The sequence below is a fragment of the Myotis daubentonii genome, chromosome 3, assembly GCF_963259705.1.
Source record: "Myotis daubentonii chromosome 3, mMyoDau2.1, whole genome shotgun sequence".
Lineage (NCBI taxonomy): Eukaryota > Metazoa > Chordata > Mammalia > Chiroptera > Vespertilionidae > Myotis > Myotis daubentonii.
The window spans coordinates 144304450-144321755 of NC_081842.1; the positions used below are offsets into that span (position 1 = coordinate 144304450).

The window sequence follows — 17306 nt, forward strand, 5'->3', positions numbered from 1 at the left end:
TATTGGGGAAAAAGTGGTTCAGCCATTCTTAGAAAAAAAGTAAATATTCTTATCAAACAATCTTTTTCATATCAGCTAGACATTTTATTCTCAGGATGTTCAACTTAAATATAAATGGTAGCTCTGTTTTCCTAGTTCCCATATATAAACATGGTAGACAGTGAAAAACCTTGAGTGTTAGAGGAGTTAAACTTGTATAGGCAAAATAGTACAATACCATGTAGGAATATGTATTTAGTGAAAGTTTATTAAAGTTGAGTGAGAATAGAAGGCAGCCATTATTTTATTTCTTGTGCTATTTAGGTCACTGAAAACAACTGAGAATTAACCTTTTAAAATACATAATTATGAGTATATCTATATATTTTCAGAAGAAATATATACTTATCTCCTATATATCTCAGATATATATTTATATTTGGGATACATCAGAGATATATAGGTATGTTTAAGACATATCTCTAATATATCAGCCATTTATCTCCAAAGGAAAAGGAGTGAGGTAAGCTTACAAAAAGTTCATTCCCCTTATTTTTAAAAAAATTTCCTTAAAAGTAAGTTTAGGTCACAAGAAAGCACAAAAGTGAATAGAGTTCTCATGTAGCCTTCTCCTAGCTTCCCCTATGATTGTATCTTGAATAACCATAGTAAAATAATCAAAACTAGGCGATTTTCAGAACTTAACCCATGCTACTCTTTTTAAATAGAATAAATTCTTTAGCTCTCACTTAATTGAGCTGCAGAATCATCACACTTAGTGTAAAGACATTTGGAAGTAAGAACGTCTTGGAAGAAATCTTGGCTCTGCCACTTACTCATTCCTGTGTAACACTGAGGACTTTTGTTAGCATCTATGATAGTCTGTTTCTTCATCTATACAAGGGGATATCATTTACCTTGCAGAATTGTTGTAAGAATTGGCAGTTGTGTGCGCTAAAGAGCCTTTTCAAGAAATGCTAGTTTTCACTCTTAATGTTCTTTTGCCATGTTTTCATCAAAATTGAAAGTAGCTGGTCATAATCTTTAACATAATAGGTGTACTTTGGCAGTTTATGCCATACACTCATTAAACTGGTAGTATACTTGAACAACTTCATGGTTCCTCTGAGCTCATCTCTTTTTAGTGTACCTGCTATATAGTGTATTGGCTTTCTGCCCTTTCCCTCTCAACTTACCTGTACAGCCAGCTCATCTCTCTCTCAACCTTTTTCTACCTCATAGTCCAGAAGTCATTCCTCTCATTATACTAATTATATTCCTTCTCCGGATTCCTTTTGTCATATGGATTCTCTGTAACCTAGCAATTTTTAGAAATTTGTGGGTTTTTTTTAAAAAATTAAATAGCACCTAACTTAATTCTGTTTTATAAATAGTTGATTATAACTCTAGGTAGAGAGGCTCACTTCAAACACAAGCTCATACACCCAGCTCCTGGTTAGCCCTTCACAAAAGTTGCCCTCCAAGGAACATTGCTCCCAGTGGTGTGATGGGGCTTTAATGCTGCTGCCTTGGTGTCTGCAGAGAGAGGGAATGGTGTGCTGTCTTTAACCCCATCCACACATTCTCATCGCTCTGCTTGGGCATAGCTATAAAGGCACAACGTTCAGTGCCATAATAATGCTCTTTATTATACTTTTTCTCTTCATTTAGCTCAGAAGTGCCTAATTCTATTTAAATACTTTAAAATGACTACTCTCTATATTGGCCCAATAAATGTTTTCTGGTAAGATCTTCTGGTATAAGGAGGACCTAAAGCTGTCCTCAAATGCCAGTTTCCAGTTGATTTGGAATAGGAATTTTTTTTTAACTTGTATTTACTGAGCTGCAGATTGGGAGGAGCCCATGGGCTTTCCTACTCTCTTCTGTAGCTTCCCCATCTACTCTCATATAGTTTACTGCTCTCTTGAAGTCTGTGTAATCTACCCTATTTCCACATTTTTCGTTTTATTTTTTTCCTTAGAGCTACCGTTTTTAGATTTTCCAGCTTTCCATTTCCAGGAGAGAGCCCATATTTCCTTATATCTCCATGTTATTCAAATGTGTTTCAGGAATGTTTAAAAATGTTCCTTTATGTTTTAAAATACCTCTTTGTGCTTTAGCAAGTGGCATATCATTTCCTGCTTCAGTTTTGGCCTTAGTCTGACAAGCCAGGGCTGAAGAAGGGGTGAAAAGTTCACTCTCCGGAAGTGCCACTTAGGGCGGAATCACGTGAGGACGAGCAGCCGACTAGTGGGAATTCCCTCTGGATGTGTTTCTTGGAGAAGGCAGCACAGAGGGTCTTTTTCTCAGTTCTCCTTTATGTGCTTGAATTTTTAATGAGTGTATGGCACTATTATTATTCCAGGAACTCACTATAATGCCCTTATTATTGCCTAGATCAGTGTTTTAAAATGGAAAGTCGCAACCCATTGGTAGGTTATACAATCACCTTTATAAATAGAGACCAGCATTTTTTTTAAAAAGGAAATAGAAAATGTAAACAGTGCATTGTATGAAGTAAGAATGTGCTGTTTTGTAAAACTTTTGTTTGATGTTACATAAATGCAAGATAATAGAAATATGAATTTTCATAGGGCCCTGCTTGTGTTTGTGTGTGTGTGCGTGCGTGCTGGCTTCAGACCCTCCCTTTTATCCACAGTGCTGGTCATTCAGGAACCTCATTTTCAGAATATATGCACTTGTCAGTGAATATGTTCTTACGAAATACACGGTTTCATGTTTTGGATTTATTGTACCTGCATTTTAACTTATGTGTGTTATATATCCTCTTTCATTTTTATTTTCTCTACCCAGGATTATATTTTGAGGCCTATGAATACTGCTATATATGCATCTACTCCGTTGCTGCTCATGGTCTGTTCAAGTGTGCCTAGAACACAATTTACTTATATTCTCTGCCATGGAAGGACTTCCACATTGTTTCAGCACAAGCAAGGCTCTGTGAACAACCTAGACATGCCCCCTGTTGGAAAATGCCAAAGGACATTTATTTAGGATCCAGACTAACAGAATTGCTAGGCTGTAGAGCATATGTATGCAACTCAGATACCGTAAACAGTCTAATTTCAGAATTCCTCTCAGATTACCACCAGAAGGATTCACCAGTTCACACCCCCCGCCCCCCCGCCAGCAGTATGAGTGTTTATATATCAACCTCTTGCTCATATTTGGCATTAAGTTTTCTAATTTTTCTCATTTCTGTCTAATGGGTATAAAAATATTTTTTTAGTTTTATTTTCCTTTTATCTGACTACTGATGAATTTGGTCAGCTTTTTATATGCTTGCTGTCTTTTGGATTTTTCCCTTCTGTAAATTCCCCTTCAAATTCATTGCATATTTGTCCACTGGAAGTGTATTTATTTATTTTTATTGATTTACAGAAGTTCTTTGAATATTCTAGATAGTTGCCAGCTGGTTTTAGACAAGTATCTTGTTAGCCTGTCACTTTACTTTAACTTTGCCCATTATGTCTTTGTGTGTGTGTGTGTGTGTGTGTGTGTGTGTGTGTGTGTGTGTGAACAGAAATCTTAATTTTTATGTAATTCAATTTATCAATATTTCACTTTGAGAGCTTTGTAAAATAAATTATTTTCTGTCCCTCTGTTACAAAATTTGTTTTTATTATCTATTATATTAACATCTTTCTTATTTAGGTATTTAATCAACCTGGAGCCCATATGTATATATGGTGGTAGGTAGCAGCCCAGTTCTGTGTTTCCATGTGGTATCCTGTTTCCCCAACAAGTTGGTACCACTCTTGTGCTCCATTGGTCTCTTCATTCTTTGCCATAGTTCATACTATTTTGTTAATAAAGCTTGGTTGTATATATTAATATCTAAGCAAAGTAAGTCCTTATTGGTTTTTAATTTTCAAAAGTATATGTGAACTTTTATCTTACACATGAATTTTGAAAAATTTATTAAGTTCCACAAAATTCAACTGAAATTTTAACATGGATTATATTAAATTTATAAATTAAAACTGAAAAACTAACATATTTTTAGTAAGTTGTTTCATGCAGGAACTTTCACTGTCTCTCCAGTTATTCTATCATCACCTATGAGCCTTATTATAGTTTGAATTATTCTCCTTAGAGATATGGGTATTCTTGCTAATATTTGCAGTCAATAGAAGATGAAAATAAATAATAAAAATAACCTGGAAAAGTATTCTAAAATGGTTATAGAAGTTAAGGGTTTAGCAATTTGTTATCATAATAATATCCTTTGATCATGGGTATTTGTGCAAGAAGAAATTTTAAGAAATCATAGTTACCCCAACATACTATAAATAAGAAAATAGTCCCCAGTGAGTAAATGACTCACTCAGGGTTGCAGAGGGAGACAACGAGAGAACCTCAAATTGAAATCAGGTTTCTGATTCCTAGTATATTTCTTTTGCCAACAATCCATGCCCATAATAGCCATTTATCTCTGACATCTTGACATTTAGTGTATTATTCCCCCCTGGTAGAATGAATGTTACAGTTGGCTTATGTATCCTGAGAAATCAGCTCTTCTTCTCACTGATGCTCACAGAAAGAATGGTTGACCTACAAAAGCCATAGGACAGATAACACACACACACACACGCATGCACGCACGCACGCACGCACGCGCGCCTTTTGAGCAGTATATTGTTTTCTTATTAATAATGGTGAGTTAGCACTTAGGTCCCTGCATTCTAGCTGTGGTTGATAGAGCCTTTCAAAATCATATACAGTGGTACTTGCACAAAATAATCGTCACACATTAGCATGTTAATGAAGTGTTAGGGTGTTAAGCATGGCTGGCACGCTGGAGAAGGAGAGAAAGGATCTGTCTTCACTCCTGCATCAGCCAGACTGCACAGTCAGTGGAGGCAGGGCTCAGGCTGAGTGGCAGGGCATTATTCACTCTTGACATGCACTTTCTTCTTCTCCCCACATGCACGTTGAAACTTGGGTTTTGCTGTCTTTAACCCATCTAATGTTCCCCCAAATAAGTTGGTTAGGCGACATAAATGAGTGCTCTTCATTTTTTCAGACAGACAGATGGCAGAACTTACAAGGGAATAATGAAAAGACTAAATTCTCTGTTTTAATGACATCGATTGAATAACATTGAAAAGTCAAAGCCCACATGATTTCATAGCATTTTAACTTGGCACATTTGAAGCTAAATAAAGTGCCATTTGCTTTGAGTTTGTGTAGAAGGGCCATTAACTGAAAACCCTAAATTATGTGTGTGTGTGTGTGTGTGTGTGTGTGTGTGTGTGTGTGTGTTTCTAGGGCTAGTCACAGAGGTGGTGGCAGAGAGAATTCTTGCATGTTTTCTGAAGGTTGGCAAGATGTCAGTCTGCTCTTGAAGCCAATATAGACAGTGCTCTCCCACATAGGAAACCGTAGAAATGCTGCTGAATTGCCATATGGCCCAGCGATTCCAAAGCCACATGTTAGGGCTCAGCCTTTCTTCTGGACTTCGGTTTCTTATTCCCACCCACCTGTCAGGAGTTCTTTACCCAGCTGTTCCCTGCCTACTGATCCCCGCCCCCCCAATCAGCTCAACACATCTAAAACCCAGTTCATTGTCTTTGGCTAAAACCCAGACTGGCTTCGGAGTCCTCTCTTTCTGGAAGTGTTAGAAGCACTCTCCCAGGCTGATAGGCTTACCCCTCCATGTCTACTAAGTCCCGATCACCACTGCTGTGTAGTGTCACTGATGTTTGTGTCTTTTTCCATGCCGGCCACTCTCCCTTAGTGTAGGGCTAATCACTCACATCTGTAGGCCTGGACTTTTCTCACGGTGTTTTTACCAAACTGCCTTGCAAGTTCCCAGTTCAAAACTTCCCTGGCATCAGATGTGACCATTTATTCTCCTTGGGCAGCTTACTTTACAACTTTTATGAATCTATTTTCTAATAACAGTAACAACTTGAAGAATTAGTTTGAAGATTAGGTGATAATAAATGCCAAGTGCCAAGCATAGTGTAATAGGTGCTCATCTTGTTACCATCTGCCTTGGTTTCTTTCAATAGTGATTTATTTCTTTTCTAGACAAACAACAAGTTCCTTTTATTTGTCTGCCTTGATGGGCCTTTGTGTTTTATACTTATAACAATCACCCTAGGGGTAGAGAGTATAAAGAAAGACTGAGTAACCTCAAAAAATTAAATTTTTCCCTTTGTTTTATCAAACAAACTTTCTTATGGCTGTCCCATTCCTGACCTTGAATTTCCTTCTTCCTTGCCCTCATCCCTGCCCGGGATGCACCTGCCTTATCCATTATGAGGACCTCAATCCTTATTTATAATCCTACTTCAGGCTACGTAACCCAGCTTTTAATGACTCTAGATTCAACCTTGCTGAATGCTTGGCTTCTTCCTGGCCGATGCTCCTTCCCAGCCTCATTCTCAATCTGTGTAACCTGAAAAAGGCCTGCACCATCAGTCTCTCATTTTCTCCATTCAGTGGACAAATAGAAAGCATGTGATTTGTACATTATGAAACTGTCCCATTTCAACTCCAGTGTATTAAATCAGAGTGGACATAGCACACTGGCCCAGGCCGTGGTGTGGGGGGGAAACTCTGTTCTCCTCGTCTCCATGACCTCTCCTCCCAGACCTACGTTCACATTTCCCTGCCTCTGAACCTTCCTCGTCTGCCACTGTGGATATATTTCTCTGCTGCTGAGAAAAGTTCAGTGCTTTCCCATTTACTATAGGATGAACGTGAACTTCTCAGCCTGATGTTCAAGGCTTGCCCAGCCTGGATTCCACCCAGTTTCCAATCATGATTATTAACCAAATCACTCTGTCCTGTGTTACCCAGGCCCACCAGATGTGTTTGCATTGAAATAGTTTGCTTTGTCACAGCTATGTCTGTTTGGAATGACCCTCCTACTCCATGCATTTCAAGACTGAGCTGTATTTCAGGGAACAATTCAAGTCCTGATGCTTGAGGATGCACATCCAACTCTTCCTGGTAAACTTCACCCTCCCTCCCCCTGAACTTCTCTTTCTTCTTGCTGTACCCTTCATGTAGTGGTAGCTCCTGCTTCTCAAAGTACCACTCATCTCACTGGACTTGAAAGCCCTTTGGCTTGAAAGAAATCTGATTTTTTTTCCCTCTAAAAAACATGTTGACAATATTATCATTCTTCTCAGTTGTTGCGAAGATGATCATGATATTTGCCATTTCTGTAGGGACTGTCTTTCACATATTGTGCTATGGTTTACATGTATTATCTCACTTAATTTTCCAATTACTCTGTGACATAAAACATGTGCTTTACAAGGGAAGACACATTTATTCAGCTAATAGTTGAGGGAGTCTAGTTTCAAAGGTCTGTCTGATTTGAAAACTTGGCCTCTTCCCACTCTCCAGGATGGTGACCCAACATTTTAGGTACTTGGAACTTTGCAATAGATATCAGAAAAGGAGAATGAAATTTCTAATGTGATCTGAATACTGTGGAACGTGTTACCACTGAGAACGGGTAGTAAAGATAGGGAAAGACTCAAAGCCTGTCAGCGGGACTAATAGAGCCACACATGAAATTCTTGTTTACCCAGCAGAAGATGAATGGACAGCCAGTTCAATTGAGTTGGTCATGGGAAACATTGGCAAATAGATAAGACAATATCATTTGTAAAATCTGAAATGTATTTTAGCCATTGGCTTTCAACATTCTCTTAAACCTCTTTTCACTAGAGATGTTTACAAGTAAGAAAATAATTGACTTTTGACTTTTTTTCTTCTATGATTTCTTGGGAACCAGCTTGCTTAGTGGAAGGAACTCAGTTTTACAGCAGGTCCATAAGGGTTTAAGTTTATATTGAATACTAGAGGCCCGGTGAATGAAATTTGTGCACTGGGTGGGGGGCTGGGGTGAACGGGGAGGGTGTCCCTTAGCCCAGCCTGCACCCTCTCCAATCTGGAAATCCTCAGAGGATGTCCGACTGCCGGTTTAGGCCCGATACCACAGAGATCAGGCCTAAAACGGCAGTCAGACATTCTTCTCACAATCTGGAACTGCTGGCTCCCAACCGCTCTCCTGCCTGCCTGCCTGATTGCCCCTAACTGCTTCTGCTTGCCAGCCTGATCACCCCCTAACCACTCCCCTGCCAACCTGATTGACACCTAACTGCTCCCCTGCTGGCCCAATCACCCCCAACTGCCCTCCCCTGCCAGCCATCTTGTGGCAGCCATCTTGGACCACATGGGGGCGGCCATCTTGTGTGATGGTGTGATGGTCAATTTTCATATTACCTCTTTACTATATAGGATAAGCATAGAGGACCTGAGTGTAGTTTCTAAATAATTTGTTGGAAAACTGAAGCAATACAATCTTAGACTTTGACTTTGTCTTTTAACATCCAGCAAGTGATATATCATTCTTCCTTTTTTGTATGCTTTTTACATTCTTCCATGTTTTCATCCAAATGATTGACATAGGACATTCACTTACATCCTATGGGGGAAAAAAATAAATAAAGGTTTATAAAAGGTTAAGTATAACCTTAGTAAGAACAGTGGTTGGTATTAATTTTTGGATACACATTATCATCCTATATAATAAAAGCCTAATATGCAAATTGTCAACTTGGGTGGTCACTCGACCTGGAATTCAACTGAGAGGCCAGTTCAACCACTTGCTATGACATGTGCTGACCACCAGGGGATGGCGTGGAACATGGAGAGTGTTGGTGACACACTGCAACCTCTCACCAGCTATCTGGGGCGGGGGTGACTGGGATAGAGGTGCAGTCAAAATGTGGGGTGTCCTCCAAGCTTGCTCTCACTCCTCCTGCTACCCTCCCCCAGGATGCCAGGGCTCAAGTGCCGGGGAAGCCCCTGCGCTCAAGTGTCAGGCACCAGTGAGGAGCCTGCCTTGCACCCATGCAGTGTCTTCTGGGTGAGTTGGACCACAGCCACTGTGACCACAGGGACCGGTCAGGCTCCCTGTGGGTTCACGCAAGAGCCAGTCTGCGAGGCCGGCCGGGAGAGAGCATGCTGCCCCCTGGCTTCCCTGTGGCACTGCTGGGTGGCCCAGAGGCCCATGATGTGCCCTGGCCTGCGGTATGTGGCCATGCTCACTGCATCTCTGTATGGGAACTTGGGTGCCATGATTCAGGTGGAGGAGGGTGCGTGGGGGCCTGGGGGCCCAGGTGCTGCCCAGGGCCCAGAGGTAAGCTGGGACCTGCCCTTCCACGCCAGATGCTCACACTTTGATTGCTGGCCAGGCTTAGCGGACCACACCCATGCAGGAATTTCATGCACTGGGCCTCTAGTCTATATATATAAAAACCTAAGCGACCAGCCGACCATTCGACCTTTCAACCGTTTGACCAGTAGCTATGACATGGACTGACACCAGGGGGCAGACGCTCAATGCATAGGCATGGAAACATGGAACAGACTGATGAATTTCAGAGGGAAAGGGGGAGAAGGGAGGGCGGGAAGGGATTAACCAAAGATCTTATATGCATACTAGAGGCCCGGTGCATGGATTCGTGCACTAGTGGGGGGGGTCCCTCAGCCTGGCCTGTGGGGATCGGGCCGAAACGGGTAGTCCGACATTCCCTGAGGGGGTCCCAGATTGTGAGAGGGTGCAGGCCAGGCCAAGGAACTCACTGGGTGTAAGAATCTGTGCACCGGGCCTCTAGTTTATGATAATTTAATTATTAATATCATCACCTTATGCATAGAACCTCTGAATGCTAAGTAAATATTGCTGTCAAATTTTTTTGGTTAACCCTCACTGGAAGATATTTTTTCCATTCATTTTTTCGAGAGATTGGGATGGAGGGCGGAGAGGGAGGAAGGGAGAGAGAAACATCGATGTGAGAGAGATACGTCAATTGGTTGCCTCCCGTACTTGCCCCTGACCTGGGGTACGGGATGAACCTGCAGCCCCAGGTATGTGCCCTTGACTGGGGAATTGAACCCGCCACACTTCAGTGCACAAGCTGGCTCTAACCATTTAGCTACACCGGCCAGCACTGATGTCAATGTTTGATGCAATGTTGTAGGACAGGAAGAGCATTGGAATATAATTTCTCTGATATTTGAAACAAGCAGTTAACACTCCTATGGTCTAAGTTCCAAAAAACAAAATTAGATGTTGAGACGAGATGGTCTCTAAGGTCTCTTTGGCTTAACATTTTTTAGAATCTATGACTTTGTGTTCACTTCTGCTCTCATTGATCTCTCCTCCAAAAGAAAACCTAGTTTCTGGCAACATCTGAGGGAATAGAAACAGTATGTTTGTAAGCATTGGAAAGACTGTTGTAATGAAGGGGTTACTTTATTCACTCTGGTAAAGATAGCAATGTCTTAATTGTCAAGAAATGAACAAGGTGCATGAAAGGGACTCCTTGTTCTATATGATAAGAAGTTAAAAATCCCCAAAACCTGGATGATAGGATCCTACCCATCCAGATATGGCTAAGGAGTGGGTTGGAACCGGCCTGGTAACTGTCCCACAGCTTTTATAATTTGAAGTAGTCTAAGTCAATCTTATTATCATAATTAGACTAATAAGTAGACATTTGTTATTTGTTTTCTATGTGCCGGCTCTTCCTTCCAGGATGACTTAGTGTTAAATCAGTATTATTATTCCCATTTTTGAGATAAGAAAACTGAGATTTAGGAGATGTGACTTCCCAGTGGTCACACATAGACTGGTAGATCCACTGTCCAGTTGTGTCTAACTGTATTTGACCACTGATCCTGGGTTGTTTCCACTGGGCTCATTACTATCAAGACCAGAGAATCTGCTGGAGTATGGTTTACAGGCTCAAGCTCTGCATGTGCTAAAACTCACTACCAGATCTCTTCAGTGTTATGACTTAATTAAATGTTGAATAATAATGAAGGCACACTTCTCTTGGAAGTGTGAACACACTGTTTACACCTGACAAAATCAACTCACTGTTATGTCTATCAAGGCACAAGAATGCAAATTGCAAAGTGCTAGACAAAGGCCTTTTCTATCATCATATTCTTAAAATCAGGGGCAAGTAATAACAATAGTGTGAAATGAATATTTTTTCAATTGTACTTTTCCTTTCTAAAATAATCATGGAGCAACCTGATAATCATTTTTACAATATTTTGTTGCCTTTTTTTTCCTTAGCAGACTTTAGTATTGAATGAGAAATACTGTAGTTTATTTTTTAAAATCATTTTATTTTCAAATATTTTAAATTATAGACATAACATTTTAGAATACAGACATTTTTAAAGATTGATGACCCTATGATGATTTTTACCTTTGTTCCTAAAGTAGCTGCTTCAGAAAACCCGTTAAATATTTGGTCTGTTAAAATTAAATTATAATTTCAGTTGAAAACTTATTTTTCTATTACATATTTTGAATCAAGACTCAAGCCACGACTTATTTTCTACTGAGTGAGCCTTCTAGAGATGTGTTGTCCACTAGGGAAGTCACTATCCACATGAGGTTATGTCAATTTAAAATAAAATATAACATTAAACAAAATTAAAAATTCAGTTTCTCAGTCAAAATAACTGCTTTTTAAATACTAGCTACAGAGTCCTAGAGACTACTAGGTTGGAAAGTGTAGATGCATAGCATTTCTCTCATCCCCAAAGTCCTATTGGACAGTGATGATCTAGGGTCCTTTTAATTGATTTTTTTAAAATTATTTTATTTTTTTATGATAATTAAAAAGTAATAATAATTTTTAGAGCAGAGTTGGGTTCATAGCAAAACTTAGGGGCAGGGCTTGTGGGTGAGGTGGTTCCACAAGCGGTTCAGGCATCGGGGGCCAGCCACCACCTTGATCTGGCTGGAGGTGAGCAACTGCATCATCAAGGAGATGCTCATGCTCAAGCTTGAGAATGTGGCCGCCGGAAAAAAAACCAGAAGCAGTACGAGTAACATTTGCAGATTTTGATGGGGTCCTCTATCATATTTTATTTATTTAGTTATTTATTTATTTAAAATAATACATTTTATTGATTTTTTTTTTCAGAGAGGAAGGGAGATGGAGAGGGATAGAGAGTTAGAAACATTGATGAGAGAGAAACATCGATCAGCTGCCTCCTGCACACTCCCTACTGGGGATGTGCCTGCAACCAAGGTACATGCCCTTGATAGGAATCGAACCTGGGACCCTTCAGTCCACAGGCCGACGCTCTATCCACTGAGCCAAACCGATTAGGGCCCTCTATCATATTTTAAATCCTAATGGAGACAAAAGTGATGGTCAGTATTTCTTTGAAATTCTACAAGGAACTTCAGGCACACGGTGCTGATGAGTTACTAAAGAGAGTGTATGGGAGCTTCTTGGTAAATCCAGAATCAGGATACAATGTCTCCTTGCTATAGGACCATGAAACTCTGCCTGCACCCAAGGGTTCCAGGTGCATCAGGCTGGCATTATGAAACGAAATTGCTTTGTCTCTGTTTTTGAGAAATACTTCCAGTCCCAAGAAGAGTGCAAGGAAGGAAAGAACAGGGCAGTTATCCATTATAGGGATGATGAGACCATGTATGTGGAGTCTAAAAAGGACAGAGTCACGGTAGTTTTCAGCACAGTGTTTAAGGGTGACGGCGATGTGGTCATTGGAAAGGTGTTCATGCAGGATTTCAAAGAGGGACACAGAGCCAGCCATACGGCCCCACAGGTCCTCTTTAGCCTCTGGAGCTGAAAGACACCGATGCTGCTGTGGGTGACAACATTGGCTACATTACCTTCATGCTGTTCCTCGCCACACCAAGGCCAGCGCTCCAGACAACTCCATCAACTGAGCACACGTTCCGGGACTACCTGCACTACCACATCAAGTGCTCTAAGACCTATATTCACACATGTATGTGGGCAAAAACATCCAACTTCCTCAAGGTGCTGAACCGCACATACCCAGATGCTGAGAAGAAAGAAATGAAAACAATTCCAGAGAAGACATTTTCATCCCGCTAACTCTTGGGAACAGGAAGAGGAAGTGGCTGGCAACTGAAGGCTGGAACACTTGCTACAGGATAATTGTAGCTTTTAATGTTGCACCTTTTCAGGTTTTCAAGGGATTCTCCATTTTGCACACGTTTGGAAAATAATCTGCAGAAATGAGCTGTGCTTGCAAGGACTTGATAGTTCCCAAGAATTAAAAAGGAAAAAAGAAGTCCACTTGATCAACTTAATTCCTTTTCTTTTATCTTCCCGCCATCACTCCCCTTGCCTTCCACCCTCCTTCCAAGCTCTCTTGCTTTGCAATATGTTACTGGTAATGAGCTGCAGGATAATGCAATCTTAACTTGTTTTCTCCTGAGTATTTGAGTTCAAAACTCCTGTATCTAAAGAAATGTGGTGGCGGTCATTAATAAAGAAAATCTTTCTATCTTAACAAACAAACAAACAAACAAAAAATACCCAAACAAACAAAGAAGAAAACTTAGGGGCAGGTATGGAGATTTCCTGCGCACCCTCTGCCCCACACATGCACAGCCACACCCATTCTCAACACTCACCATCACCCACAAGAGTGTGCCTTTGTTGCAATCAATGAGCCTACCCTGGCACATCATTATCACCCAAAGGCCATAGTTAATATTATTAGTAACTAGAGGCCCGATGTGCACAAAATTCGTGCAAGAGTACACCTTCCTTCCCCCAGCTGCTGGCACCGGCTTCCTTCTGGCACCTGGGACCTGGGCTTCCCTCGAAGCCCTGGTTTTGTCCAGAAGGTCGTCCGGAAGGACATCCAGAAGGATGTCTGGTCTAATTAGCATATTATGCTTTTATTAATATAGATTCTTAGTGTTGGGTGTTTTATGAGTTTGGACAAATGTATGATCATATGTGCCCATCATTATGGGATAAAGAGTATTTTCACTGTCCATTCCACCTTTTCTCCCCTTCCCACCCGTCCAGTCACTGGCAACCTATGATCTTTTTACTGTTTCCATAGTTTTGTCCTATCTTTTCCAGAATGTTATAGTGCTGGAATCATATAGTATGTAACATTTGCAAATCAGCCTATTTCATTTAGTAATATGCATTTAGTTTCCTCCATGTCTTTTCATGGCTTGACAGCTCATTTCTTTCTAGCCCTGAATAGTAATCCATTGTCTGGACATACCACAATTTCATTATCCATTTTCCTACAGAAGGACATCTTGGTTGCTTCCAGGTTTTGACAATTTTGAATAAAGCTGCTATAAACATCTGTGTGCAGTTTTTTTGTATGGACATAAATTTTAAAACCCCTTTGGGTAAATATTCATGAGCACCGCTTCTGTACAGTAAAAGAAAGTTTAGGTTTATAAGAAACTTCCAAAGTGGCTGGACCATTTTGCACTCCCACTAGCAATGGTTGAAAGTTTCTGTTGTTCCACAGCCTTATTAGCAATTGGGGGTTCTGGATTTTGACCATTTTAATAGATGTATAATGTTAATTCATTGCGTTCATTTATATTTCCTTCATGACAGATGATGTGGAGCTTCTTTTCATATACTTATTTATTATCCGTTTACCCTCTTTGGAGAGCTGTCTTAAGTTTTAAATCATTTTGTATTTTTATTGTTGAGTTTTAAGAAGTGGGGTTTGTTTCTTTTTGGCATATTTTGGATAACAGTTCTTTACTGGTTATGTCTTTTGCAAATTTTTTTCTCCCAGTCTGTGACTTGTTTTCTCATTCCCTTGACATTGTCTTTCATAGAGCAAATGTTTTTGAAGTCAAGCTTATTATTTCTTTCATGGATTGTGCCTTTGGTGTTGTGCCTAAATATTTATTCCTGAACCCAAGGTCACCTAGATTTTCTCCTATCTCCTTATAGTTTTGTATTTTACATTTAGGTCTGTGATCCGTTTTGAGTTAATTTTTTGTGAAAGGTGTAAGATCTGTGTCTACATTTTTTTTTCTTTTTTGAATGTGGATGACCAGTTGTTCCAGCACCATTTGTTGAAAAGACTGTCTTTGCTTTATTGTATTGCCTTTTCTCCTTTGTCAAAGATCAGTTAACTATATTTATGGGAGTTTATTTCTGGACTTTATTCTGTTGCATTGATTTTTCTTTTCTTTCAGTACCACACTGTCTTGATTACTGTAGCTTAATGGCAAGTCTTGAAGTGTGTAATGATGATCTGCTTTTACTAATCTGTTTATTTGGATTAAGACAGCATGAATTAGGTTATTGCCATAAAAGGTAGCCAGATCTCAAAGCCAGTAGAGGTTCTGGTATGGGTAGTGTGCTTTGTAAACTCTGAGAGAGAGAGTTCTAATTCCACATAGCCAGCTATGTATTATGTTGTTTGCTTTAATGCATGTAATAACGTTGGCCACTGTAATTTCACCTTGTTTCATAATTGGTATTCTAAATAACTGTAATTTTATTAAATCATTGTGCTGCTGGTTTTGATAGATTGTATCTTTGGTGAGTGGACCTGGTAAGGAGCAGCCACAGACTCAAACTAATTTGGTGTAAAACCCTAACACAGAGAGACTTAAGTTACAGAACTACTTGTTTATGTTCATTTTGTAGTCAAGAGATTGTCCTACAGAAATTCACTCCTGAAGGCCGCATGGAGTTCAGCAGACTGTCTGGTGGCTGTCTGTCCAAGTTCCTTGAGGCAAAGAAAAGAGACAACAGGTCTTTGTTCTTTGACAGCTTGATTGAATGTATTCAGTCCTGGGTTTTGAATAATTTTTTTTAACTAGACATATTTTGCACAGTGAATAAAACTTCTTTGGTATGAAATTTAATCCTTATAGTATCTTCAGAATAATTTGAACACTTTTCAGATCTTCATATCTATTGCCCAGCTCTGGGTAGGTGTCCAAATGCCTTTACTATTTGAGAATAAAACTACTTTCTGATTTTTTAATCCTTGGTAACAGCTAGGAAGTATAGAAAACATCTGTTTAAAAAAAGATACAGAAGATTATTGGTTTTAGTATTTCTCTTGACCTTGCTCCCTGCAAGCATACAATATTTGACCGATTTTCTCTAATTCTTATGTTTCTCATTTACTGATTAATGACTAAAATAATGTATAAAAATAATAGAAAAATTATTACACATAATAATAGGCATAATAATGCACAATTATCTCAATGGTAATTTTAAGAAATGGCTGGACAAGCAGACTTCCAAGAGCTTATATGAAAAGGAACATGAACTTGGAGAACAACTTGTTCTCAACCAGTGCTGGTTGTTCTTTAAAATTTTTTTGTGATCATAAACATCTTCACTTAAAATTATTTACTGTAGGTTAGCTTAATATGATACTTTTTGCTTTATTAAGGTATTGTTATGATTTTGTTCTGTCCTTTTTTCCCCCACTAGTCCCATGCATAGTATAAGGGTGAAGGAAATGTTACTCAGCTCTGGTGCCCTAGCAACCCGCCTCCTTTCAGAAATCTGTACTAGTATATGGAGAGGACTTAAAAGCAGGAAGGAGTGAGTGGGTGTGTTGGTGCCTTCAGTGATGTAATCTTAGCTTACTGTGTTTGGGAGCTTACAAGGGTGTCAGCTGTTTATCATCCTTCCACATTCTATCCAATTCAAACTGGTCAGGTTAACAGTTAGAAAGTTTCCATCGTCGATGAAGAGTGCAAGTGAAAGAATTGACCCAGCATATGGCTTCACAATATTGACTATCCTAAACGTTTTTCTCTGCTTAAATAATAACCTCATCTCTTATGCGTGCCATGCTTGAAATTGTTTCTTTCTAAAGTGGCAGATTGTTTAGGTTGTATTTGTTTTATAATCTGGTTTGGTTTTAAGTAACTCAAATAATTTAGTTAATATAATTATTTCTATTCACCTTTGTGCATGGGCGTGTGTGTGTGTGTGTGTGTGTGTGTGTGTGTGTGTGAATGATTTACTTAGACTTGGCCTGGCCGGTGTTGCTCAGTGGTTGAGCATTGACCTATAAACCAGGAGGTCACAGTGCCATTCCAGGTTAGGGCACATGCCTTGATGCCCAGTAGAGGGTGTTCAGCAGGCAGCTGATCGATGATTCTCTCTAGTCATTGATATTTCTCTCTCTCTCTCCCTCTCCCTTACTCTCTGAAATAAAAAATAAAATAAAAGAGTACTTAGACTTGAATGGCAACTGAGCAATCTTTCTGGACTAAAAGGATGGGAAGTGTTTATTTTGCTGTATGGCGGTCCTAATGTGTTTGCCTCATGTGAAGGCTCAGAACCAGAATATAAAATCAGTGACACCGGCTTTCAAAGTAGCAGTTGGCCCATGTTAAGCTGGAATGCTTTCTTCATATAAGGAGTTTAGAAGTAAATGAAGGGAGAGAGGCAAGTACAATATTGACTATTTATTATTAAAATAATACTGTC

General features: G+C 39.7%; 1 long non-coding RNA gene and 1 pseudogene across 4 annotated transcripts in view; both read left to right on the top strand.

The window, feature by feature from the left end:
- LOC132230772 (uncharacterized) overlaps window positions 1-17306 on the top strand; it is a 392295-nt gene that overhangs the window by 265042 nt on the left and 109947 nt on the right. The window lies entirely within an intron of this gene.
- Window positions 12176-13075, top strand: LOC132229427 (actin-related protein 2/3 complex subunit 2-like; annotated as a pseudogene).